Raw genomic sequence first — 12,358 nt, forward strand, 5'->3', positions numbered from 1 at the left:
CTCCTTTGGGTAGAACACAGGACGAGCTCTACAGCAGAGGTGGGTAGAGGTGAGGAGGCCAAGAGTGGGGAGCCTCTCACGGGAGGCCCATTATCAGCAAGAGGGGTCTAGGAGACACCCAGGAACTAAGACCACTAGACTGAGCACAAGAGCTAAGAGACCAGAAAAGAACAGAAGCTTCACCAAATTGAGAGCCCAGAGCGTTTCCTTCCCACAAACTTTGGCCGTCTGAGAGCAAGACCCACCTTGGAGGCCCCTGGGAAAGGGAATGAGGCAGTCGACACCGGGGTTTCTCATCCAGGTGCCAGGCCAGCTGCTGGGCATCCCAGCTACTCAGCAGAGTGTGAGGGAGACAGGCAGGCCCCGTCAGCTTGCCATTTACAACCTGTCTTTACCTACCATCTGCATGGAGCGAAAGCCATCACTAACACAGGAAGCCATTGGCCTACCCTGGCCCAGCTCCTGCCCACCAGAGCCACACACCAAGCCCCAGGCACCTGGACCTAATCCACTCACCGCACCCTGCCTCTCTCCAGGGACCGCTCAGCACAAGTTAAGATCCAATTGGCACTAATTGGACCGAGCTGGCAGTGCCTGGGGCACCTGAGGGCTGTCATCGTGGATTTGGCTCACTGAGCCATGGCCACAGCGCCTATGGAGTCACCATTAGTGTCATTTTGGAAGGTTCATACGAGTGTGGATGGCACCTTGCAAGTCAGTCTCACTGGCACCCACAGCTTACGAGAGACTTAGCCACAGTCGACATCCAATCAAGAACTAGAAGCTGGGGTGTCAGTTCAGATGCCTGTCTCCTGGCCCCTTCATCTTCTGGTGGCCACCAAAATCTTCTTTAGAAGAGAAAGCTCTTCCCTTCCTTCTCCTCCTGATAATCTAAGCTCAAGCTGAGGAAGGCAACTTCAGCCCCAAGGCTAGACTTTGAAATTGACTAGGAATGGAAACCTTCCCCAGCCTGAAACCCAGACCTTCAATCAAAGCAACTTTAACACCAACCCAGAACCTTTGCAAATGGAACCTTCACTCCAGTATAGAACCTCCAGCCTCAGGAACTAAACCTTGAAGCCTATCCTGACCACTGTCTCCATATCTGCTAGTGTCACCCTCAAAAGTCTCAGCACCACAAGTGCCCCAGCCTCTGGACTTCACAAGAGTAGGTTTCCTGTACGTGAACTCAAGCCAAAGTGGGGAGAACCGTGCCAGGCAGGGATTGGTCCTGCACTGGTGGAGGCCAGTGTGCTCAGGCCTGGAAGAGGCACTGGTGTATCCTGAGGTAAGTACAAGTAGGGGTATCTTCCTAACTCTGGTGCAAATAGGCCCAGGAAGTCTGCAACAAGACTTAGGAATTCTGGCTGGGTATAGGGATGTATACCTGTAATCCCAGCTACTCAAGGCAAAAGCTATAAATAAAGAGCCTTTCAAAAAAATTGGACTGGGAAGGTGGCTTAATGGTAGAGAGCTTGCCTAGCATGCATGAAGCCCTGGGTTTGATTCCTCAGTACCACATAAATAGAAAAAGCAGGAAGTGGTGCTGAGGCTCAAGTGATAGAGTGCTAGCCTTGAGCGAAAGAAGGTCAAGCCCCAGGACTGGCAAAAAAATTTAATAAAATAATTTTAAAGGGTTTAGGTGGACATCTCATGACTCAAATAATAAGAGTGCTTGCCTAGCATGTCCCAATCCCCAGGAACACACACACACACACACACACACACACACACACACACACACACACACAGAACGGCAATCACCAGGAAAACAAACATCATATTCTGGAGAACAGAGGGTGGGGAGCAACTCACACAGATTGTTGATGGGAATGTAAACTAACGCAACCACTACAGAGGTTCCGTATAAACTAAAAACAGACCTATCTATGACCCCGCCTACACACTTGGGAATATAGCCAAAGGAGTACAAAGCAATTTATTTTTAAAAATATGCCTGCATACCATATTTACTGCAGCACTATTTACAATAGCCAAATGAGAGAACCAGCCAAGGTTTGCCTGACAACAGATGACTGGATAAAGAAGATGAAGGGCATAAATACTATGGAATATTACACAGCCATAAAGAAAAATGAAATCAGTGCAAACAAATGCAAATGTTATTTGCAGGAAAATTAGTAAAATTGCAGATCATCAGGTTGCAAGCGATAAACCAAGCTCAAAAAGCTAAATATCGAGGGCTGGGGATATGGCCTAGTGGCTAGAGTGCCTGCCTCGTATTCATGAGGCCCTGGCTGGGTTCAATTCCCCAGTACCACATATACAGAAAATGGCCAGAAGTGGCACTGTGGCTCAAGTGGCAGAGTGCTAGCCTTGAGCAAAAAGAAGCCAGGGACAGTGCTCAGGCCCTGAGTCCAAGTCCCAGGACTGGCCAAAAAGCTAAGTATCATGTGTTTTCACTCATCTGTAGTTAAACTTAAAGGACATGCATATTAGTGAACATATATATACATAAATATAAGTATATAGACATAATATACATATATAGGTATAATATACACAAATATATATGTACAAACATGATTCTATGGGACTGTTTAAGGGGGTGAGATTGTTTAAGGGCGAGAGGAGAAAAAGAAAGATGGATGATGAATAATTTAAAAATATATTGTAATTACATATGAAGACAGCATAAGGAAATCTCAATGAAAACTGTCCATCATGAAGGGTTAGGTGGGGAGAATAAGCAATAGAGAGGATTATCCTAACCAAAATATAATTTTGGAATGTCTGAAACACCATGATGAAACCCCTGGTACAATGAACAACACCCTTAAAAATGAATGACAGGGGGCCGGGAATGTGGCTTAGTGGTAGAGTGCTTGCCTAGCATGCATGAAGTCCTGGGTTCGATTCCTCAGCACCACATATACAAAAAAGGCCAGAAGTGGGCACTGTGGCTCAAGTAGTAGAGTGCTAGCCTTGAGCAAAAAGAAGCCAGGAACAGCTCAGGCCCTGAGTCCAAGCCCCAGGACTGGCAAAAAAAAAAAAAAAAGAATAACAGGTCCAATACCGGTGGCTCACGCCTAGAATCCTAACTACTCCAGAGGCTGAGATGTGAGGATCTCAGTTCGAAGTCAGCCCGGCAGGAAACTCCATGAGACTCTTATCTCCAATAAAACTATTTTTTTTTAAGCCAGAAATGGGTGGCTCAAGTGGTAGACACTAGCTTTGAGCAAAAGCTCAAGGGCAGCGCCCAGGCCCAGAGTTCAAGCTCTCTCTCTCTCTCTCTCTCCTCTCTCTCTCTCACACATACACACACAAACACACACACAGGACTTGGGAGTTCAGACAATCTGGAGTTTAGGTGTGTCATCTGGAAGTGAGACCCAACCCCACACAGACAGCAGGAGGGATGGTGTAATGAGGGAAACTCCCAGAGCCACAGCCCCCCCCCCCCCCCCACACACACCTTCTCAGCAGCTTTTCACACAGTTTCAGTACCTCCTCTTTTTGCTTCCTCTGTTGGTTTAATCATTTAACCAGCTCTGAGCCCCTGGGAGGGGTCCAGTCCCAGCTTTGATCTCCACTCTGGGAAAGCCCAGAAGCCCCGGCCTGTCCCAGCTGATTTACAGCCAGTCTTCGGGGTCTGTCTATGGCTGTGAACCAGCCCCACAGGGAGGCCAGGGCTACCTGGGAAAGCCTGGCCAGGTAGACCTGAAGACCATACCCCAGATGCTCAGGCCTTGCCTCTGCCCTCCAGGGAGCACAAGTGACAAAGGGGAGAGTAATTACAGATGGTCCCAGGGTGAGGAATGCAACACAGTAGGGCCAGCCCAAACCTGTTCGGCTGGCTCAAATACCTCAGGCTCTGCCAGGAACACAACTCCCCAGAGTAGAGGAGTCACACACATGGCCTCCCAGGAAGCCCCCAGGGGCCACCCTGACCTCTGTCCCCACATCATAGGTCCCAGCTCCTCTACAGCTGCCTCCCCTGTCCTGCTCCACATCTTCAGGTCTTATGATACTCAATACCAAGTAAACACCACGCAAGTAGTCATCATATTGGATGGTTTTTTGAATAAAGGCATGAAAAATGTTTGTACATGTCCAGTACATATGCAATTTTCCTCTTTGAATATTTTTTGGGGGAGTAGGACTGGGGTTTGAACTCTGGGCTTCCTGCTTTAGTGATTTTTTTTTGTTGTTGTTGTTCAGATTAAGTCTCTTGATTTTGCCTAAGGCCAGTCACAGACTTTGATCTTCCTACCTACATCCCCAGTGTAGTTGAGATTACAGCGGTGAGCCTACACACCTGGCTTATTTGTTGACTTAAGTCTCACTAACTTTATGATCATGATGACTTCAAACCATGATCCTTTAACACTTCACACACACACACACACACACACACACACACACACGCTGAAATTACAAGTGTGAGCCACTATTCCTGGCTCCTCTTCAGATGTTTTTTAACGCACAGTCGTTGAATCTGCAGGTGGGAAGTCCACGCACACACGGAGGGCCAACCATACTTTCCCCCTCCTCACTGCCCCCACCCCAAGCAGCAGCTCAACCATTTTCCTCCCCAGGAAGACTGCAATGGCCTCTTGGCTGGATCCTCCCACCCCTTTCTTGCCCTGAGGCTTTTCAGAACATTATGTCATCTTGTCACACATCTCAGGAAAGTCCCTCAGAGCCCCTGGGACCCACTCCAGCCAAGCATCTGTCCCCCTAGAGGGTCCCTCCTAAGCATCATCCTGCTAGCTCAGAGGCTCTGACGTGGTTCAGCACTGGTCCAATGCAACTGTGACCTCAGGCAAGTTCCTTCCCTTCTTTGGGGCCCCTCAGGACCTGGGCTAAGACAATCTCTGTGATTCCTTTGGGTTCCACTCTTGGAAGTCAGTGGCCACTGGGCCTCTCATGGGCCACCAAGCTCACATCTGGGCACCTGGAACATCTTCTGTCCTCAAGAATATGGGGACTCCCTTCTGTGGTCTCCACCCCAGCCCAAAGAAGTCACAACCCACCACGTGGATAGCTAGGGCCTCCTCACAACTGCCCGGGACTCTGACTGAGTCAAAGCACCCCCTCCTTCCCTCTCAGGGGCACTTGCATACCCCATTCAGACACATTCAAGAACAGCCACCTCTTAGTGAACAGCCATCTCCTGCCCTAGAACCAGCATAGCCACGTGGAAGGACGAAGAGAACAGGCCTTCCCCCCCCCACCCCCACCCAACAGCTCCAGCCCTGGCAGTGACTTCCCTTTTCTGTCACACCCCCATCTTCTGAGCCAGCCAGATGGCACTCAGGGCCAAGGAAGCCCAGCCAGGTAAGCCAGCAGACACCCTGCCCTCTGTCCCCCATGGGGGAGGGGCACTCTCCTGCTCCTTCTTCATACCACCATGGACAGAACAGAGGGGCAGGCATGGGACAGCATAGAGGCAAAGGTGTGGCTGCTTAATGACTTTCTGCTGAAAGTTCCTTGGCCAGGCCAGGAGGGCTGAACGACTTCAGCCCCGGCTCGGCCCCTCCACACATAGCAAGCATGGGCTAAGCTCCTGCCTCTGGTTCCAGGTCCCAGGAACAGTCTCTTCAGAGTCCTCCACATCCAGCTGTGTTCTCAACTGAATGTCACAATGGCATGGGGGAAGGGGGGATGGCCAGGGGCATCCCGTATACACTGGACCAAGGACGTCCATATTGGTGATTGTCACAAATGTTCCATACTGGCATGTTAATAGCAGGGAACTGAATATGGGGGCGGGGTGGGGAGAGTGTGGTTGAGTGGCAGAGTTGCCTAGTGTACACACAGCCCTGGGTTTAAACTCAGAACCATAAAATTTAAAAAAAAATGTGGGGGGAGTATATAAATATTCTCTGCAGTTGTTTTGGTTTTTTGCAATGATTCAGTAATTCTAAAACTATCCCAAGAGAAAAAAAAATTTTTTTTAAAGATAACTGGGTATTTGTGGCTTATGCCTGTAGTCCTAGCTACTTAGGAGGCTGAGATCTGAGGATCACGGTTCAAAGCCAGCCCAGGCAGAAAAGTTTGTTAAAATCTTATTTCCAATTAACCATCAAAAGCCTGAAGTAGAGCTGTGGCTCAAGTGGTAGAATGCCAGATTTGAGCAGAAAAAAGCTAAGGGGCAGTGCCCAGAGTTCAAGCCTCAGTACTGGCACAAAACAAAACAAGAGTGATATCTCTAAAGTCAGAAAGATCATGGTTAGAAGTCCTTTCATCTCCACCATGAGCACCTTTGTCTCCAGACCTCAGTTTCTCTGTCTGTGCATGAGTTCATAATCATTGCTCCATCCAATAGTTCAAATAGTTAAATGAGATGGGAGACATACATAAATAGTACAAGTTCTAGCACCAGGAATGTCAGTCATTTTCATATTCCAGCACATTTTTATTTGTTCATTTGTCATGTGGGTTCTATCTGCTTCCCCCTGGAGGGCCAGCCCCAAGGCAGTGGGGGGAGGGGCAGGGAGGCAGGCTGCATCTGTTTCGTGTAGTGCTGTGTCCTTGTGCATGCACAGAGAAATGCTAGTCACTGCTGAGACCTGAAATGTATTTGTTAAATGGAAAAGACTTCACCGCTCACCTCTCACCCTTCTCCAATCAGTGCTTCTGAGGAACCCACCCCTCACCCCAGAAGAACTTCAGTGCCCAGCCCAGCCCCACAGCCTCACCACCTCAGAACTATACAGAGCCAGAGCAGAGAAAGCCAGGCCTGCCACCTGCATCCTGGAGATGCCAGCCTAATCCGTCCTCCTCTCTTAGCACCTCTTTTCTCCAGATTGCTTTCACCCTCACCCCCGTAAGGGTCGGCGTCAGCACCTGCTCATTTCACAAAGCAGCAGGATGTGGGTGATGGCCCCTGATAAGTATCTTTTAATAAATGCAAGCTAGCTATGTCATCCTGAAGCCATATTTTCCCTGATCTCCACCCAGGCCCACCCTCCCTTCTTCCTGGGCTGTCTCATTAGTGCCTCTGGTCTACTCTGGCAGACCACAAGACCATAGGGCCTCTGGACCCTGATTTGCTGGGGAATAGCCAACAGACAGGCTATTCTTTAAGCCTGACCCTCCTCACAGGCCTGTTCAGCCCAGTGCCCTGGTCCAGCTCTGCCTGTGATACCAGGACGGATTGCTGGCCAGTTCCTGTCCCTCCATCCCAGAGGCAGGTTTCCCAGGCGTTACCAAGGAGACTACTTGCATCCTGCTTAGGGTTGTCAAAGCAACCGCTTCAAAGAGGCAGCCCCTCAGCCTCTGGCCCTGAGTGTGTAAATCCAGAAATGAGGTAGCCACAGACTCACCGGAAATGGGCCCAGCCATCTGTCAGCCCAGGGTGAATACAGCCCTCGCATTCCCAGGCAATGCCCAGAGCTTGTTCTCCTTCCTCTTTGACTTCTCCTGTTTCTGGTTTTATCTAACCTGCCTCCATTTTGACTCTGTGTTGTAGACAATGCTTGGGACTCAGTGTACATAGCTTGGAAGTCCTGCCACCTGCTGTAAATGGAACTTTATGCTCCCATATTTCAGATTCAAATCCCCAAAGTGACTCTATTTGGAGACAGGGTCTTTAGAAGATAATAAATGTTAAATGAAGTCATAAGAGTGGGCCCTAATCTGACAGGGTCAGTGGCCTTATAAGATGACACATGGGCACACATAAAGGAAGGGCCATTTGAGGGTACAGCAAGAAGAATATCTATAAGGCAGGAAGAGAGCCCTCCTCAGAACCTGATCATGTTGGCCTTCTGATCTGGGCCTCCAGCCTCCAGAAGACTGAACAATTAATTTATGTTGTCTAAGCCCCCAGTCAGTGAGACACCAGCCCAGGGCCAGGGAAAGAAGGGAACTAATTTGGAGACATTTTCCCTAAAGCCAATTTTCTCCTTCATGAGCACTAGTGTCCTGGCAGAAACTCCGGTCTGCCTTTTTCTAGTTCATCATTTCTAGACAGCATCTTAACATCCACTAGTTTCTCACCCATAAAATGAAAACAATACCTGTCTCACATTGATTACAAGATTAAATGAATTCATCTACATGAAGTACATGAAAGAATATAAGAAGTTGGACTTAAAGTTCTTTATTTTACCAGGCATCAGTTGCTCACACCTGAAATTGTAGATCTTCAGGAAGCTAAGATCTAAGGACAATGGTTCAAAGCCAGCCTGGGCAGGAAAGTCTGTGCAATCAGTTTGGATTAATACCAAAACAACAGCAACAAAAAAGCCAGAAGTGCTGCAGCTCAAAGTGGTAGAGTACAAAAGCTCAAGAACAGCACCCAGGCCCTGAGTTTACGTACCCCAGGACTTGTGTGTGCTCATACACACAGACACACACACACGCACGCACACACACACATCTTTTATTATTTCATTTTCTTTATTCTTATCCAGCTAGTATTTTGTTGCTGCTGCTGCATAAATGAAGTCACTACACTCCTCTTGATCAAAAGTCATCCAAGGCTCCCAATTCCTACAGGATAAAAATTAAACTTCTTAACATCTGGGGCTCTCCAAGGTATGGCTCCAGTCTATCTTCAAAACTGACTTGTCAGTCCCTCAGTGGGCCCTGAATTTCAGGCTTAAGGGGTGGCTCCCTGGTCCTAAGCATACCTTGTATTTGTCTGCCTTTCTGCTTTGTCTGCAGCCATTCCATGATGTGCCCTTCTAGCTCCATACCACATCTCCAGCCAACTCCAGCTCTTCTCTGAGAAGCTAGTCCCAGGTAGGACTTTCTCTGAGGACCCACAGCTTCAGTGATTCTCAGGCCCTTGGAAGCATCAGAATGACCTAGAAAACTTATTAAACTCACAGGTTTGGAGGCTCAAGCCCCAAGATTTTCTGAGCCCATCGGTCTGAACTCAGCAGACGATGAGCCTGCAGGTCTCAAAAGAGTCAGATGACTAACCAGTGTGTCTACATGGCTAAAACTCTGCAGAAGAGGAGTGAGGGACAGGGACTGGGAATTACATGCTCAGCTAGACATCTTGTCCCTCTCATGGAAAGATGCATCAAGAATACCATAAAACTCAGTTTCCCAGCTGGTGCCTCATACCTGTAATCCTAGCTACCCAGGAGGCTGAGATCTGAAGATCATAGTTTGAAGCCAGCTGAGGCAGAAAAATCCCTGAGGTGCTTATCTCCACTTAACCAGGAAAAAGCTGGAAGTAGAGCTATGGCTCCAGTAGCAGAGTGCCAGCCTTGAGCAAAAAAAGCCAAGTGAGCATGTGAGGCCCAGAGTTCAAGGCAACTATCCCCACCCTTCACTGGAGACCTTACCCCTGGGCCAGGAGATGGCTGCCCAGTCCTCCCTCCACAACAGAAGACAGAACCCACCTAAGGTAGAGAAGTACAGTGGTTACAACGATAAACTCCAAAGTCCCAGCTTCTTCCATATCTAACTGATCTGGAATATATTATTTAACCTCTGTCTATAAGATGGTATATTGTTGGGAGAGTATTCATGGAAAGCCCTACTTATAAATACTTAGCACAGGGGCTGGGAATATGGCTTAGCGGTAGAGGGCTTGCCTTGTATGCATGAAGCCCTGGGTTCAATTCCTCAGCACTACATACACAGAAAAAGCCAGAAGTGGTGCTGAGGCTCAAATGGTAGAGTGCTAACCATGCGCAAAAAGAAGCCAGGGACAGTGCTCAGGCCCTGAGTCCAAGCCCCAGGACTGGCAAAAATAATAATAATAATAATAAACACTTAGCATATAACAACCACCCAAGTAGTGATCAATCATAAATATTATCATGATCATTAACAAATAGTCCTAAGATTAAAGCGGAACTGAAAACAAACAGGCTAGGTGGGATGGGCACTCAGGGTCAATACAGAGAGGACGTGGCCCAGTTTCTGAAGCGTCAGCCAGCTGGGGAGGACACCAGGCACCCTCCGGGTCTGCATGAGGCATCTGGGGACGGAGAGCTCACCTAACCTACCAGTGTCATGACAGCCAAGGAGGAGGCCCAGTCAGAGCCACAGAAATATGTGTTAAGTCTGCTGAAGATGGAGCCTTGAAAAATCTGATTGTGGCAGCAGCTGCCACTGCGGCACAGGGGAGGGGCATGATGGAAACTGCTTTAGGAGGATCGCCCGAAGACCAGAGGCAGACAGGATAAAGACAGCAGCTGTTGCAATATCCGGATGAAGAACCAGACCAGGGAAATAGCAGCAGGAAGACAAAGCAGAAAACTGACTAAAGTCTTATCCAAGGAGGCCCCTCCTCCATCCCTACCCTGCAGTAAACGGAGAGGAAGTAGAGGGTCTGTAGACCAGTTCCTGAGGCTCACTCTGCTCCCCACCCCGTCCCCCCAAGAAGCAAGGCTCCTTAATTCATGCCTGAAATCCTAGCTGCTCCAGAGCCTGCAATCTGAGGAGTGCAGTTCCAAGCCAGCCCAGACATGAAAGACTCTTATCTCCACTTAGCCAGGAAAAGTAAAGCAGGAAGTGGAAGTGTTGCTTAGTGGCAGAGCTCCAGACTTGAGCAGACTTCAGGCCCTGAGTTCAAGTCCCAATACTGGCACAAAAAAACAAACAAGGAATGTAGGCCTCTTGGCCAGCCATAGCAGATCTCCTCTCAGTCACCAAGTCTCAGCCATTGTGGAAAAGAAACTAAAAACACCAGGTGTGGGGCTGGTGACACACCCAGCCAGAGGGGGGGGAGGGGTTTGTGATCATCCTGCAGCTGTTGTTACAAGTGGCTTGTGAAGTGTCCAATTCAAGAAGCTCCAACTTTTAAAAGCCACACATAGGTATATGCCCCCAAAGACTTCAAAACAGGTGCTCGGACAAAAATGTCCACACAAATATTTATAGCACCATTACTCATATTAACCAAAAGGTGGAAGCAACCCAAATATCCATGAAGTGATAAATGCACGAACAAGATGTGGGTTGGTCATGCAATGGACTATTATTCAGTCACAAAAAATAAAGAAGAAGCATGTTATGGATGAATTTTGAAAGCAGTATGCTAAAATCAGAGCTGAATTTATTATATAAATAAATTATATTAATCTATCATATGTTTTCATTGATACAAAATGTCCAGAACAGGCAAAAGCATAGGGACAGAAATTAGGTTAATGGTTGCCAGAGATTCAGGGAGGGGAGGTAATGGCAGTGACTGCTTAATTCCTTTGAGATAATAAAAATATTCAATAATTAAGAAATAATGGTTGTAGCCCAACAGCGGTGGTTTATGTCTGTAATCCTTGCTACTCAGAGGTTAAAATCTGAGGACAAAGTTCAAAGCTGGCTTAGGCAGACAAATGTATGACTCCCATCTCCAATTAGCCAGCCAAAAGCCAGAACTGGAGGTGTGGCACAAATGGTAGAACACCAGCCACTATTTACAAAATAAAGCCAAGCAGAGTAAGAGAATCTTGGGGCTGGGAATGTGGCTTAGCAGTACAGTGCTTGCCTAGCATGCATGAAACCCTGGGTTCGATTCCTCAGTACCACACAAACAGAAAAAGCCAGAAGTAGCACTGTGGCTCAAGTGGTAGAGTGCTAGCCTTGGAGGGAAAAAAAAAAAAAGCCAGGAACAGTGCTTAGGCACTTAGTACAAGCCTCAAGACTGGCAAAAAAAAAAAAAAAAAAAAAAAAAAGGAGTAAGAGGTCCTAAGTTCAAGACCCAGTACGGGCAAGAAGAAGAAAGAAAGATGGCAGGGAATGTGGTTTAGCCATAGAGTGCTAGCCTAGCATGCATGAAGCTCTGGGTTTGATTCCTCAGCACCACACAAACAGAAACGCTGGAAGTGGCGCTGCAGCTCAAGTGGTAGAGTGCTAGGCTTGAGCAAAAGTAGCTCTGGGCACTGTCCCTGAGTTCAAGTCTCAGGACTGGAAAGGAGGAAGAGGAGGAAGAGGAGGAGGAGGAGGAGCAGGAGGAGGAGGAGGAGGAGGAGGAGGAGGAGGAGGAGGAGGAGGAGGAGGAGGAGGAGGAGGAGAAGGAGGAGGAGGAGGAGGAGGAGAAGGAGGAGGAGGAGGAGAAGGAGGAGGAGGAGGAGGAAGGGGAGAATGGTTGTATACATTTTAAACAGACTAAACACCACTTGATTATACATTTTGAAATGGTTAAACTGCAATAAGTTGTCATTAAAAAATAAATAGGATAGTTAAATTGGTAGATTTAAAGTTACATAAATTTTACCGAAATTTAAAAAAGAAGATGGGAGTTGACCCATCCAGTCCCCATCAGAGGTGAACACTGTACCTGAGCACCTCCTCCGGAAGCCTTGGCTAGCTGCCTGTCATCCACACTTAGCACCCTGCAGACAGGTGCTTGCACAGGGGCCCTCTGTTCCCTCCCAGCCCAGTCCCCAGTGGTCCCGCTGAGCTCTATACACACTTATTCCCC

General features: G+C 48.1%; 1 protein-coding gene across 2 annotated transcripts in view; it reads right to left on the minus strand.

Moving 5' to 3' along the window:
• Neurl1 (neuralized E3 ubiquitin protein ligase 1) overlaps positions 1 to 12,358 on the minus strand; it is a 103,672-nt gene that overhangs the window by 58,021 nt on the left and 33,293 nt on the right. The gene's annotated exons all lie outside the window — the stretch shown is intronic.

The sequence above is a fragment of the Perognathus longimembris genome, chromosome 2 (assembly GCF_023159225.1).
Source record: "Perognathus longimembris pacificus isolate PPM17 chromosome 2, ASM2315922v1, whole genome shotgun sequence".
Lineage (NCBI taxonomy): Eukaryota > Metazoa > Chordata > Mammalia > Rodentia > Heteromyidae > Perognathus > Perognathus longimembris.